Source organism: Spermophilus citellus, assembly GCF_964194105.1.
Source record: "Spermophilus citellus genome assembly, chromosome: 15".
Lineage (NCBI taxonomy): Eukaryota > Metazoa > Chordata > Mammalia > Rodentia > Sciuridae > Spermophilus > Spermophilus citellus.
The window spans coordinates 89,962,023-89,977,027 of record NC_138195.1 but is presented as its reverse complement, the minus strand read 5'-3'; positions in this window follow the sequence as shown (position 1 = coordinate 89,977,027).

Sequence of the window (15,005 nt, the reverse complement as noted above, 5' to 3'; positions counted from 1 at the left end):
GCGGCCGCCTCAGCCCCTCGGCGCCGCCGCCGCCCCGCGACCCCCGGCCCCAGCCGCCATGGCTCCCTGGAGGAAGCGCGGCCGCCCCGAGCCCCGCGCCACCCCCTGGGCAGACACCTGGACGCGCAGCCACCCCGGAGCCCGCGCCACCTCCTGGGCTGGCAGCTGGGCGCTCAGCTCACCCCCGGACCCCGCACGGCCTCGGTCAAGCGCGCGGCGCCGTGCGCTGCTGAACCTGGAGCCTTTAACGCCCTGGGATCCTTGAAGACCGGCGCTCCCAGCTCTGCCTCTGCTCTGCTCTCTCTGCTCGCTCCTGCCCTCGCTCCGTCCCTCTCCGTCTCCTCGCTCTGCACACCCTCTGCTCTCTTGCTGTCTCTGCCTCCCTCTCTCCGCTAGCTCCTTCTCGCCTGCTCTCCCCCTCTGCTCTCCCCTCCACCCTCCTCCTCTCCCTCTCCCTCTTTCTCCCTCTGCTGTCTCTCCGTCTGTCTCTCCCACCCCCAATTTTCTCCTCCCCTCTTGTTCTCTCCCCTCCCCCTTCTCTCCCTAGAATCTGACTGCTTTTGTCATGGAAATCCCCACTGATACACACGCACACACACACTCTCTCTCACTCGCCGACACTGACACACTTGGAGGGAATGAGCCCTGAGACTCCTGTGCAGGGCGACTGCTCCCTGTGGCTCTCCCTCCCCTTCCTCTGCCTTCCTCTTCCGTGTGTCAGACAGGCTGAATTAAGAAAGGCTTTCAGGGAAGGGAGGGATGCCTGCGCCTTCACACCTCTGTACCACCTGTCCCCCCACAATGCTAGCCTAGAAGAAGGGGTACAGCCCTAGCCCACCTGTCCCACTGCTGAGCTGCCCAGGGACTGTGCTCCTCCCTCTGTGGGTTGAACTGGAAAACTCAGGTAGGCTTCTTTTGCTGAGAGGAGAAGGAGCCCACATCTCTCTCTTGAATGGCCAGGGGCCCAGGCATCTCCTGACACCTCCTCAGTCTGTCACCAGGGCAGCTGCTGCACTGTTGGGCATTTAGTTTCTGGTGGCTTCTTGTCATTGCCTGTCAATCAGAGATTTAGCAGCATTCTCAGATCAGCTGAGGGGACAGTGAGGCTCACTATGACATCCCTTTGGCACCACCTTAGCCAGGAGAAGACAATAGCTGACCCGAGTGCTCCCACCTGGGAAGCCTGCGTGTCCTCAGTAGGCCTGATACACAGCATCTTAGCCCTGAGTTCCAGCTGCTGCCTTCTGTCAGCCCTGAAGACTGCACACCTGTCCACTTTGAGTCTGCTGAAGCAGCAAGTTCAAGTTTATGAGGGACCTGATGACACAATGTACCAGAACTCTTCAGGAAGTGGAGAGGATGGTGGCTGACCTCCACAGTAACTATGTACACAACCTCCCCTCAGAAAAGGGTGCAATGACCATGACCCTCCTGCTCCTGGACCAGACTCTGGGGAAGATGAGTGATGGAAAGATAGGTGGCAGCTCTCGGCCTCCACAGTTAGCCTTCCTCTCCACAAGATACTCCCTACTCCTGTGGCCACCTGCACCCCATTAGCCACCTCTGTCCTGAGCACAGACAATCCTTTCCTGAAGCCTCCTGGTAGGGCCTGTGGTGGCTGGATGGGACATTTTCCCATAACTGTTGAGTCGACCCTGAAGGCAGAGGTCTCATCAGACTCACCTCCCCTCATCTAGCATCAAGCACAGTGCAGATGCTCATGAAATGAGACAGCAGGGGGGCAGGAAAATCAGTGGCTTCTCCCCTCCGCACTGCCACAGAGGGCACTCCTCAGCAGTCTTTGTGTGAAAGGCAACTGTATACAGCAGAGAGCTGGAGCCAGCTCCTACCAATTGTCAGCATCCCTCTCCAGCCCCCTTCAAAGACAGTACATTGGTGGCTTGAAATCTGCCATGCTGGGAGTACTTGCACCATAGAAATTAGCAAATTGCACAAATCAGGCTTCACCACCCTCCAAGCCTGCGTTAAACATTTACCAGCACATCACTCACAGATTCCATGGGACCCTGGGCCAGTCACTTAACCTCCAGAGCCTCAGTTTCCATAAGTACGTTTTAGAGCTGTGGTGAGCAGTATACAAGATTGTGTGTGTGTATGTGTGTGTGTGTGTGTGTGTGTGTGTGCAACTTTTCTTTCCAGAGAAGAAAACAGAAGAATGCCAGGAATCTTCCCTGTCTCTTGGTCCCCTCCTGTCCTATGGAGTTCAGGGCTGGCTATGTGTCTTCAACAGACATTCAGAATATGGTGTCAGAGTGAGGTATACATCTGAGTGTCTCCCCTGCTTCCAAAGACTGTTCCTCCCCAGAATAGCTCCTGAAATAAGATAGGTGCTCTAGCACTATTAATGGAGGAAACAAATCAACCAATATATTTGAGGGACACTGTCTCCATCCTTGATCCTCACATTTTAGCATTTGGCAGAATTAACTAGTAAACCTGGGTGTTGGTTAAAGATTTAGATTCCTTGGTCACACCAAGCATTTCCCAATCGGAGGGTCTGGGATTCTGCACTCTTCATGAGCTCCTCGGGTGATTCTGAGGGTGGTCCATGGCCACACTGGAGGACCATGCTGTATGAGAAGTGGCCAGGTCAGGCAGCTGGATGCCTGAATGCAAAGTGTTAAGTAAAATCCTCATAGAATGTTAGAATTTACAGAACATGTCCAAACATGATCACACTGTAATCCTGCAACAGTGACAGGGAAAAGAGCTTATCACTGTCCACACCATAGAGGTAAGGGCACTGAAGCCAAAGAGCTTAAGTGACAGAGTTGGCAAGGTATGAAGCCTGCACCCTAGCTCCACAGATTGGCTCCTTCTGTATATTCCAGAGGTCTCTGGATGTCTCTGGGTATATAAGTTAAAAAAAAAACAAAACTCAACTTTGAAATATCAAAATAATGACCACCACCAACAGAAGCCAGTGAACACTGTTGTGCTTACCTTCACATGTGCTCTCCCCCCCTCCTCCTCCTTCTGCTTCTCTCTCTCTCTCTCTCACTCTCTCTCTCTCTCTCTCTCTCTCTCTCTCTCTCTCTCTCTCTCACACACACACACACAATCATTTTGAAGATTATTTGCTTCCTGACTGCATAAAGGCAACATCAAAAGGTTAAAATGTCAGACACTCAGAATATTTTATCTCAGTTTCCTAAAGAAAACAAGCTCAATTTCTTTGGGTTTTAAACAAATTTCCTACCCGCAGTGGGGCTATGGGAGGACTGTTCTCCATAGAGACCATGTCCCCAGCCATCTTGGCCTCAGCCAGGTTGGGCCTTGCTAAGCATAGGTTCTAACATGGTCCTAGACACCAGCAAGGGGTTCAGGGTCACTGAGGAAGGGAGATGCAGGCCCTGGCCTGGCCTGGACACAGGTCCGCACTAACCTTCCAGGATGAATCAAGAATGCAGCCTGCCGGACCAGGGGCAACAAGGCCTGGGGCATGCCTGCCAGGGAACTGCTGGCAGAGCTGCACAGCAGGTGACTTCAAGCCAGAGAGGAGTCGGCAGTGATGGAATGTTGATGACAGCATTAACATGACTCATTAAATACCCAAACTGGGCCCCAGGAAGGGCTTAATCAGCAGGGCTCCATAGAGGAGGCCGGATGCACACGCCATTGCCCAGGCTTACAGCATCTGTATCATGATTCCATCTCGACCAGTGAAGGAGTCGAGACCCAGAGAGCCCAGTAGTTTGTTCTAAGTTGGCATCAATGGACTGTGATGGCACAGTCAGGGTTCGAATCCAGGTCCACCATCGCACATAAAAACCCACATTCTTTCTACTCTACCAGTATCTTTATGACACACGCACACACACTTACTACTCTCAACATGGGCTGATGACTACACTGTTCCTTTCCACAGTTATCTTCAGAAAGAGGAAATACTGATATAAACTGAACGGGAACCAGAGTGGTACCAGGGCTCCCAAGAGAGGTCCTGTGGAGACAACGTGAATACCAAAAGCACATTCCTTTGGCAAAGCAGAGAGTTCTAGATGTGTGCAAGTTGACGGGGAGGGGCAATAACTGATGTTCCATGGGGAAGGAGGTGCCCAAGCAGATGCCTAAGAGCTGAGGTCTGGCAGCTTCGTGGAGTTGTAGCTCTTGAGCAGAAGGTGAGCCTCCAGGAAGGAGCCTGGGCCGGGCTTAAGCACAGAAGTTCAGGCCCATTGAGAGGATGGCTTCCCGGCTTCCATGGCCTGGAGCCTTCAGTCACACTGAGGGCACAACCCTGCTAGCCTCTCCACCTGAGCCATCAGCTGGTTTCCATTTTCAAAGCATTAACACAACTGCTACTTCTTGTGATCCCTGTAGAATTCTGGGATTTCCAAGAGTGAACCACAAGTGTTCTTGTGGCACAGATAAGGATGCCAACACCCTAAAGGAGATGTCCTTCCATTCTTTGAATAATGACAGGTGGTTGGTGAGTGGCAGACCAGGGCATGGAATGCTGACCAGGGCCCTCTCACTGTCCAGTGCTCTCTGCTGTCACTATCAGATCAGATTGGCCCTCCTGCCCTTTAGGCACACCCCCAGCCCAGCCCTCATGCTGGGAAAGCAGAATCAACAGAACAGTTCTTCCAACAGCCATTGGGCCTCTGGCTTACTTGTCTACTCTCCTAAGAATTGGTTTGAGGGACAGGTCTTTGTCACTCCTGAGTCTCTGTGGCTGTCTCCGGCCCACAGGCCAGCCCTGGAAGGTGTCAGGCCCAGCCATAGGGAAGAAGGAGCCAGCTGCCTGACAGTCTCAGCTGGAAACTCCAGGGAGAAGCCGAGGCTCCCCTCTGATGGACACAGCCCGTGTGGCCACATTCACCCAAGGCTTGCTCTGCTGCGGTGCTCCCTGCCTCGTCTCATTTAATCTTCCCTGCAGCCCTGAGCAAGCAATGCTGCAATGACCCCATGATACAGATGAGGAAACAGAGGTTCAAAGAGGTCAGGCAGCATGCTGGGGTCCTGGAACTGAGCGGGGAAGTGAGATGACCCCAACTCTGTTCTGATGCCAGATTTGATCCCCCGTCTTTCCTAATGATGCCAATTAACAAGCACTCCCACTCTTCCTCTTCTCCCTCTCTTCCCAAGCTAGATGCTTGGCTGTAGGCCAGCTGAGTGCTGTAGGAATTAAATATCTGCCTGAGAGCTCACTGTGGGCCAGGCTTTCTGCTAAGCACTTCAAGTTCATTTCCCTTCTTGTGGTCCATGGTATAGGGGTTACGACCCGAGTGTGGATTGCATGTCAGAGGTTTAAAGCAAAGCAGCTTCCCCAAGCTCTCAAATAGACTGAGGCAGATCTGAGATGAAATGCAGCTCCTCCTCAGACCAGGGCTTCATGTCCTCCACCTCGATTGCCCCACTGTTGATTAGAAGGAAAGAATTGCTGTCCATCTAGAGTCTGCCTGGCCCAGATGCAGAGCTTTTTCTCTCCACTGAATTCACACACACACACACACACACACACACACACACAGCCAGTGAGGTCTGCACCTCGCCCCAGAAATCCATTAAACCTGCCAGTGGCAGAGCAGCTCCTTTATTTGCAACTCAGACTGGCTCCAGGAGCAGAGAAGTGTGTGTTTGATCTTCCTGAGTGTTGGACTGAGAGACATGAAACCAGTCCACAGAGGCTTCTCTTGGTTTGTGCTAACTTCTAAAGATGTCTGGCCTCGCTGATTTCCTGTCTCTGGGCAGGAGTGAGGCAGTAGAGCTTGTTCTTTTATCCTGAAGAACTAGAGTCTTCAGGAAAAGTCATTTATTCCAGGTTCTTATCCCTCTCCCTTCCCCCATTAACCCACAACCACTGCCTGTGTCTGGGCCGCCTGAGTGGTTGAAAGCCCCGCCCCCTGCGGTCCTGGCAGATCAGCACTGGGATGGTGGACAGCTCCTCTCCTCCTACACTGCCTCCTACTCACTTCACCAGCTACAAAAGCACAGAGAAGTGAACACCGGCTACAGAAGCACAGAGCTGGCCTCGGGGTGCTGTGTCTGCTGAGTTCTGAAACTGAGTCTTGAGAGCAACCAGTCTCAGCTACCGTGTACTGAACAGCTGCTAAAAGACTGGTTCCTCCCATTTAGCAAGCTCAGGAACCGTGTCTCATGGTCACATACCCAGTGGGGGCAACACTCAGGTCTGTTGGTTCCCAGAGTGGATGCTTTTAACCACTCAACAAAACTGCCCCATCATTTTGAAAAATGGAATATTTCAAAGCAGGCCTTCCACTTCCTCTGTCCAACCTGCAGCTCCTGTCACCTGCCTATCACTGAGCCCCTGACAGGCTGCCCCAGAGGAATGGGGAGCCTGACTTGATCTCACTCCATTGGGCTTCCTGGGGGTATTCTCAGGGTCTGTACCTTTGTGAATATGTTACCAGTGTACGAGTGAAGGGGAGACCTCCTTGGCTGGTGATTCCAGGGTCCTTCTATTAATCCTCCACCCCAGGAAAAGGGCAGCAGTAGGATGATGTCCTCAGCAGGCCATTTATTAGAGGAGCCCCCAGCCCAAGCCATTTCCAGTACTTTCCAAAGAGTGTGAGACCATGGGTTGGCAGCACTCTGCAGCAGACAGAACTCTGCACTGCAAGCAGGGAGGCAGGGTCTGGTCTAATCTCTGACCCTAACTGACCACAGGCTTTTGGACAATTCCCCCCCCACACACTCAGGTTTCCCGTCTGTGACATGAGGTGGGTGGGTGAGGCAATCTCACTCGTGAATTTGCTTGAGGATGTCACAACAGAGATAAGGACAGAGGGAGAGGGAAAGGGGACAGAGCAGGCATCCGAGAGCCTTCTTTCCCCACTCGCTTGGAACGGAGTCCCTTCTGCTGCCATGGCAGCTGAAGCAACACACCACTTTAGCTTTCGAGGTCTGCGTGGGCAGATGTGTGGGGGAGATTGGCTCTTCTCTGGCTGACTGTGCACTGGTGGGAGCAATCTCTGAGCTCAGCTTTCGCCCTTCATCACACCTAAGGGGCCTGTGCATTTTAGGACCTGCTCTCTATATGCATTATAATATATGCATTCAAGGACAGCCTGCCTGTGGGTCTGCTGGAGGCAGTGCAGGGGCATGGATGTGTGTGTGTGCAAGAGGGAGGGGGGAAAGTCCAACTTGCTAGTGGTATCAGGTGATATTATCCTTCAGAAACTGCAGTGGGAACACAGGGAAGCTGAGGTAGGTAAAAGTCTTTTTCTAAAGGACTCAGCTTTTGTGGGGCTCAGCAAGATTTAGAAAGCAGGGGAAATATTTTTTTTATTATTTTGCATGAACGCCAAGGGGCCACTTTGAAGGGAAGCCAAATGATTTGCTTATGACAGAGATGTAAGGGGATTGTCGCAGAAAGCAGAGTGTTGAGCTCAGGTGGTGCCTCTCTGAGCCCAGCCGGGCCACACCTGCTCAAAAACCACTGGCCAGCATCAGAAGGCCACTCTCCCAGCCAGATCGCACACAGCAGGGTGAGGTCCCACATATGACGTCATTCTGGCCTGCTCCGGCCAGATGGGGAGGAGATACCTGGGTCTGCACACTTCTGGCTCACCCTCTTGCTCTGCGTCAGGAAGCTCTCCACCCCGGCTTCTGCCAGGCCGCCAGTAACCATCAGATCACCTGAGCCTTTCGGCTGTGTGATATGGCTCTGATAAGAGAAGCATTTTTCCCCTATGCAGAATTCAATTTTTTTCCTTTTATCTTAGGAGTTTATTTTTTCTTACCAAGGCTTGATTTACATAATGAAATGTAAAAGTCATTCACAGAGCATTTGATGAGTTTTGGTAAGCACAGCGTCCACGTATTCCATACGTCTAATGAGACACAGAGTGTCCTACCTCCCCAGAACATTCCCCATGTCCTTTCCAGTCAATTCATGTCCATCCCGCCCCCAACTCTCTACTGTTCTACTTCTATCGTCACCGATTAATCTTGCAAGTTCTAGAACTTCATTAGAATAGAACCATCCATTCCATGCTTCTTTTGATTAGCATATTTGAGGTGTATCCATGCCATTGTGTATTCCATAGCTCATTCCTTTCTGTTGTTGAGGAGAGACCTATTGTATGAATATACCACAGGGGTTTATTTCTTTAGCCATTCTCCTATTGATTGACATCTGTGTTATATCTAATTTGGGAATATTCTTAATTAAGCTTCTATGGACACTCTTGTACTCGTTTTAAAAACACAGATGTTTTAGTTCTTTTCAGTAAACACCTACATAGACATTTAACTTTATAGGAAAATGCCAATTTTCCAAAATGTCTGTACAATTTTACTATGCAAGTAGCATTAAAGTAGGTTATCTGTTTCTCACTGAGTTGTAGAAGTTTTAAGATGTGTTTTGGATACAAGATATCTATTAGATATATGTGTTCCAAATACTCTTCTAATCTGTGGCTTCCCTATTCCTTTTCTAAGTGTGTGTGTGTGTGTGTGTGTGTGTGTGTGTGTGTGTGTTGCTGGGAATCAAACCCATGGCCACATGCATACATGCTAGGCAGGTGCTCTACCACTGAGCTACATCCCCAGCCTTTAATTGTCTCTTTTGAAGAGTAGAACTTTTTAATATTTATGAAGTCCAATCTACCATATGTTTATAATTAATGCTTTTTTGAGTTCTGCTAAGAAATATTTTTTCTAACCCAAGTTGGCAGAGATTTGTTTTTTCTTAAAGTCTTATAGCTTTGACTTTTATATTTAAGCAAAGGATTCATTTAAATTAATTCTTATGTATTGTGTGAGGTAAGGGTGAGGTACATCTTTTTTACTTGATATAGTTTTTCAAGAATTTTTTGTTAAATATGACTTTCTCCATTAAATTGCTTTCAGGGCTTTGTCAAACCACTGACTATGTAAGAGTGATTCTATTTCTGTACTCTTCATTGCATTCTGTGTCTTTGTATATTTTGATACAATTCTTTTATGGTAAGTCTTAAACACCAGTGTGAGACCTGTTAGTGAGATCTCCAAGTGCCAAACTAAGGTTGCATAAGTTTCTTAATTTTAGTCTTTTAAAAAATTGTTTAATTATTCTAAGTCTTCTGATTTTTCCTATAAATTTTACAAGTAGCTTGCCAATTTCTAATTTTTTAGAAATCCCATTGGAATTTTGACTGGACAACATTGAATCTATAGATTAAGCTGGAAAGACCCATCTTCAAATTCACAAGCATGGTGTATCTTTTCGTGTATTTAAGTCTTGTTCGATTCTTTTTAACAATATTCCTCATTTTCAGCCTTGCATCCCTTTTATCTCTAAATATATAATGCTTTTTGATGCTATTGAATACACCATTGTTTTGTAAATTTTACTATCTGTTCACGTATAACATATAGGACTGTAGTTGATTTTTATGTATCAGTTTTGATCCTGGGACCTTGCTAAAGTCACATGTAAGTTTAGGATGTATGATAGATTTCTTGGGTTATGAATACATATAATCACATGGATTTTGAATATAAGCAATTTTACTTCTACTTTTCTTATATGAATTAATTAATTAACTTATTTATTTATTTATTTTTACCTATTACACTGGCCAGGACTTGTACCATATCCGATGAAGATGGAATAAGCTTTGTTTTGTTCCCATTTTTAGAGGAAAGGCATTCTGCCATTCTCCAGTTGTAATGTCAGCTGCAGGTTTTCCATAGATATCTTTATCACATTAAGAAAGCATAATTCCATCATTAATTCACTTGGATTTTATCATAAATGAGTGTCACATGTAAATATATATGTATATATGCATATCATAGATCATATACATATCAAATATATATATGTATTAATATAAATATGATTTTGTTATTGACCTTGACTCTGAGGACTTCCCAAAACTTCATTGTTTGTAGGAACATTTCTGAAGACCCCACAGGATTTTCTTTGTAAGTAGTCACATCATCCACGACACGTATGCCTTTTACTTGTTTTGTTGTCTTACTTCACAGGTCTGGACTAATCCTACGCTGGGAGTGCTGACATTGGGCCACCTGGCATCACCCTGGTGATAGGTGGACACGTTCAGCCTTTCACCTTTAAGCAGAAGGTCCAACTTCAGATGATTTGTAAATGTCCTATCCTGTATTAGACAAATGAGTTCCTTTTGATTTCTATCTTACGAGCATTTGTATCATGAATGGATGTAGATTTTTGCAGTCATCTATGAAGATAATCGTGTGATTTTCTTCTTTAATCTTAGTATAGTGAATTGCATTGATTTTTGAATATTGAACAAGTGTTTCATTCTTAGAAAAAAATCAGCATTTTGTCTTCATATATTGTTGGATTCTGTTTGCTCATGTTTTATTGGGGGTTTTTGCATTTATGTTCATAAAGGATTTTTTTTAATTGCTAGAGATTTAATCCTTAACCCAGGGGCATTTTCCCACTGAGCTACATCCCCAGCATTTTTTATTTTTTTGAGAAGGGGTCTCATGAAGTTGCTCAGGGCCTCACTAAGTTGCTGAGGCTGGTCTTGAACTTGCAATCCTCTTGCCTCAGCCTCCTGAACTGCTGGAATTACAGGTATATGCCATCATGCCAGCTTCATGAAGGATATTAATCTGTATTTTTCTCTGTAATATCTTTGCCTGGTTTTAATAGCAAGGTAATGTTGACCTCAGAAAACCAATTGAGAAGTGTTTTTTTCCTTTCCTAATTTCTAGAATTAGCATTGTTTTTTAAAAATGTGAGAGAATTCACAGACAAAACCATCGTGGTTTCCTTGTTGGAAGGTCTTTAGGTTTTTAACCACTGGTTGGATTTACTCAGTAGCTGAGGGCTGTTCAGGTACCTTGCACATGTCATCTCCTGTATCTCTCCTGGTGCTGCCCAGGGGCTGAGAGGCAGCCTGGTTGGGGGAGGGCAGCAGCAAGGCTGGCGCCTCCAGAACTCTGGAAAGGAAGCACTTGTGTAGCTCAGCACACAGTGTGCCCTTCCTGGCTAAGCTGCTGCCTGTGAAAGCTAAAGAGAGACGGTGTCTTTCCCACAGCTGGGGCCACAGGGTGGGAGAGCAGAGCTGGGACTGGCCAAAGGGCTGATGTGGCCAGAAAGGAGCACAGCGATGGTGTAGAGCCAGGAGTGGGGAGAGCGAGCCGGGAGCCAAATGCAGCAGCCAGGCTGGGAAGCTGGGATCTAATCGCCCAGCAGTGCCTGGATGCCAGAGAACAGCTCAGGACATCAGTGGGCCACACATGCAGGCACTCTGGAGTCGCACTCAGAAGATTCTACAGATATGACCTTTCAGGCTTGCGGCCTTTAAATCAGATGAAAGGTTTTAAGCATTAAGACTCTTGAAAGTATTGTTCTCTCTCCTGCTGCCCTGCAAGAGGAGTCAGTGAAGGGTTTTGCCGTTCCTCACTTTTGGGTGAGGAAACTAACAGAGAAGCTAATTTGCAGGCAGAAGTTGCGGAGTGGGGACTAAGCCTCCATCTCTTCCCACTCTGCCGCTACCACCCCAAGAGCGCTTGATCCAAGTCACCAACCACAGCAACTAGCCTGGGAAATGCAGGTTCCCCTGCAGGTCTGGGGAGGAGAACAGCCCAGGCAGTGGGCCCAGGAGGGCGGGGTCCTTGCCAAAGCCCTCTGGTGCCTCGAGGGCAGGCCCCCGGGCCGTCTTTGCCAGCACTGGGTCTTCTGGCCAAACCGGAACAAAGTCCTACTTGAAGAGGTCTATTCTGTCAATAAAACCTTTTCTTTTTATTTTTTTAGCAGACTTTTTGCTGGGGTTTTTCATAGTGAGGGCCTTCTGGCTACTGCTGGCAGCTCTCTGCCTTTCCTCGAATGCACGGTCTCTTTCACTTCATGCCCGGCCCAGGTTGCTAAGGAGGCATGAGGCGTCTCTGAGACTACCCCAGCCCTCACTTCTCCGAATTGTCGACTCTAAACCCCTGATTAGACCAGCCCATGTCATCAAAGTCACAGCCGTGGAAGGCTGATGGCACCTACAGAAGAATCTGCCACAGCCCCCACATTTTACAGATGGGAAATCAGAGGCTCAGCGTGTGGGGCTAGGGGACTGGGGGAGACCACACAGCACTGAGACACAGAATGAAGAACCCTCCCGCAGCTCCCAGCCAGGAATCTACCTTTCCTTACTTCCATTTGATACAAAAGACAACACACAGAGGCAACCCATCTCCTCCCCGGCCCCATGGTCCCTGGGGAATTAGGGAAAGGACTTGTGTTTCCCATGCAGACAGTGTGACCTCTCGCCCTTGGAGAGGAAGTCCTCAGTGACACAAAAACAGCAGGATGCCCATCCATGCGGATGTCAATCAGGAGTCCCACGGTGGGATCTGCAGGGCTGTGATCCTCGAGGCAGGTAGCAAGCCAGGCAGTGCCAAGGCTCAGGGGAGGATCCTCTTCCTTTTGAGGTCCTCAGTGGCTCCCCTCAGTGAAAGACTTGTTCCAGGACAGCCCAGATCTCTGCAGAGGCAGCTCCAAAGGACCAGTCCCCACAATGTGCCCCTGGGAGAACCCCGAGAAGCGGTGCTCTCTGGGCCCCAGGAGGAGCTCCTGTGCTGCAGCCCAGGCAGATTCACCAAGATGACCCCCTGCTTCCTGTGGGCTCTTCAGCCCCTTCTGCTACTGGGAGACCCTCCCTCCCTCCTCCTACAGGCCCAGCAGTCAGACTCGGCCCTCTCTGCTCTGCTCAGGAAGTCAGGTCCTCTCGGGAGGTGGCTCCCAGCTTCCCTTACTCTGCGAGAACACGGAGTCAGAAGAAGGGAGGACTGGGGCTCTTGTCCACTGAGCCCCACTCTGTGCCACCGGAGCATGGCCTGTCCTCACACTGGCTCTTCCCTCCGTGTCACCGCAATGCCAACAGTTGGTGCATTGAAGGCTCCATTTTACAGAAAGGGATTCAGAGAAGTCAGGAAACTGAGCTGAGTCCTGAGGTAGGAAGGGCAGTAGGACCAGAGTCTGTTGGTTCCAAACTGACATCCTTTTCCACCCCATGTGGCCTCTGGGCTGGGCCACCCATTTTGTCCACTCAAGAAGGCAGTGGGAATGGCCAATGTGAGAGTCAGGGAGTGCAGTCTCACTGCCAAGGCTGCTCCCTCGCAGGACTTCTGGAAGGTTCCACTCCCTGTCCAGGTTCTGGTCAGTCGTGTTCAGGTAGACTTGAAGGAAGTTTACAGAACTGCCTGGTGATGACGTGCAGACATGGTGTCCCCATCGTCGGGGCACAGCCCTGGGGCAGAAGAGCAGGCAGAGGACCAACAGACTCCAGCCTGGTCCTGCAGACCCTCAGACTGGCCCCACCCATCACTGCCACATTCGCTGTGAGAACCATGTCGCAGCTGAGCTTGCGTGCCCGGTCCCTCGGGGCTGGACTCATTCTTTAGGTAAAGGTTCACTGCAGAATCCCCAGGGGAATCAAGGTGCTTTTCCTGTGGGGCAGGGGAGCTCCTGCAGGAAGCCCATCTAGGCTGGCAGGGGTCCTCAGGGTAGGAGGAGATTGAAGTCAACCCCAGAGAATAGGGGAGAACTTGGGCAGAGCCTGCCCTGTTGGAGTGTGTGTGTGTGTCCTATGAAGCTCATGCTTAGTGTTTTGATGAAGGTTTAAGGACACACTAATCCTGAGCAGTCTTATGCATCGTTGTGTTCCCTGTCCCCAGGTTGCCTGCATTCTTCACTCACCAGGGAGCACTTGCTGAAGACCGGCTGGCTGACCGAGGGACAGGGGACGTCTGAGCAGAGTGCTGAGCTGGTCCTGTGGAGGAGGACACTGTTCCACAGGAGTGCTTTGTGCAAACACACAGTGGGACACCTAGAGCGTCAGGGTCTCTCTAGTGCTTCCGTGGAAGGAGCCAGGCTTGGTCCTCCTGAGCCTGGCTTCAGATTTTGGTGTCAGCAGGGAAAGCTTCTGAGAGCCCCCAACAGGTGAGGGACACCATTATCTGCGAGCGAAGGACACCAACAGACGCTGTCTGCCCTGTGGGAATGGAGACCATGTGTCAGGTCAATGTGCAGCCACATGGGCAACGTGTCACGTGGCAGTGTCCTGCAGGCACGAGCCCCTCCCCAGTCCAAAGGTGACTCCCACATCTCTCCCCCGCCCAGTCTTTGTCCCTGCGAAGTGTGGTGAGACATGGGGAGAGTCAACGGAGAGCTGACATAGAGAACACTTGTCCCCACCAACCTCTGGAAGTACACCCTGGAGCCTTAGCACCTGCTCCTTCTGAGCACCCTGCGGGGGCAGCCGGGACGCTGGCCTGTGCTTATCACACTGCAGGTTTGTTTCCTTTGCCCTGGGAACAGGTGTGCACCCTGAAATCCAACAGAAGCATCAGACCTCACCAGCCCTGGTCTCTTTTTTATGACTATGGTTACTGAATTTACTTATTCAATTTTCTCCTTCCTCAAAAAAAAAAAAATCCATCACAAGAGGACAGGAGCTCTCCCCAGGGGCTGCACTGGCACACAGTTACTTTAGTAAGGGCTTTGTGTGCGGAGCAGACAGAAACCCAATATAACCAGTTGGCCAAAGGAGGTTGTGGGGCAGGTGGGAGGACGGGTATCCACACAGCCTTGGGGTGCAGCCCCCGCTCCTCAGGTGTCTGGAGGCAGCGCTGCAGCCGCACGATCCTTGCGCTCTTCTCCCCCCACGCACCCTGCTTCTTCTTCCTCCTCAGTGTTCTTCTCCCCACTGGTTCAAACTGTCCGGTAGACAACATGGTAGCCAGGGACTTGTGCACCCAGCAATTTACCTCCAAATGGAGCTAGCCTCTCTCATTAGGGGGACTTTAACAAATCCCGGGAGGGGCTCCCACTGGCCACCTGGTCTGGTGCTCATGCCTCCAGCACCGTGACTTTTTCTCAGAATGGCTGTCAGAGAAGAAAGATGAGGTGCCACTCAGAAACCCATCCTAAGGTGTGGTTGCTTTGTGCTTCACCCATAGATGGTAGACAAACTAGTGTGAGCCACTCAAATCCAGGATGTAGTGCATAGTTGACTCTAATTGAGTGAGAAGCAGTTAGGTCAAAGGTC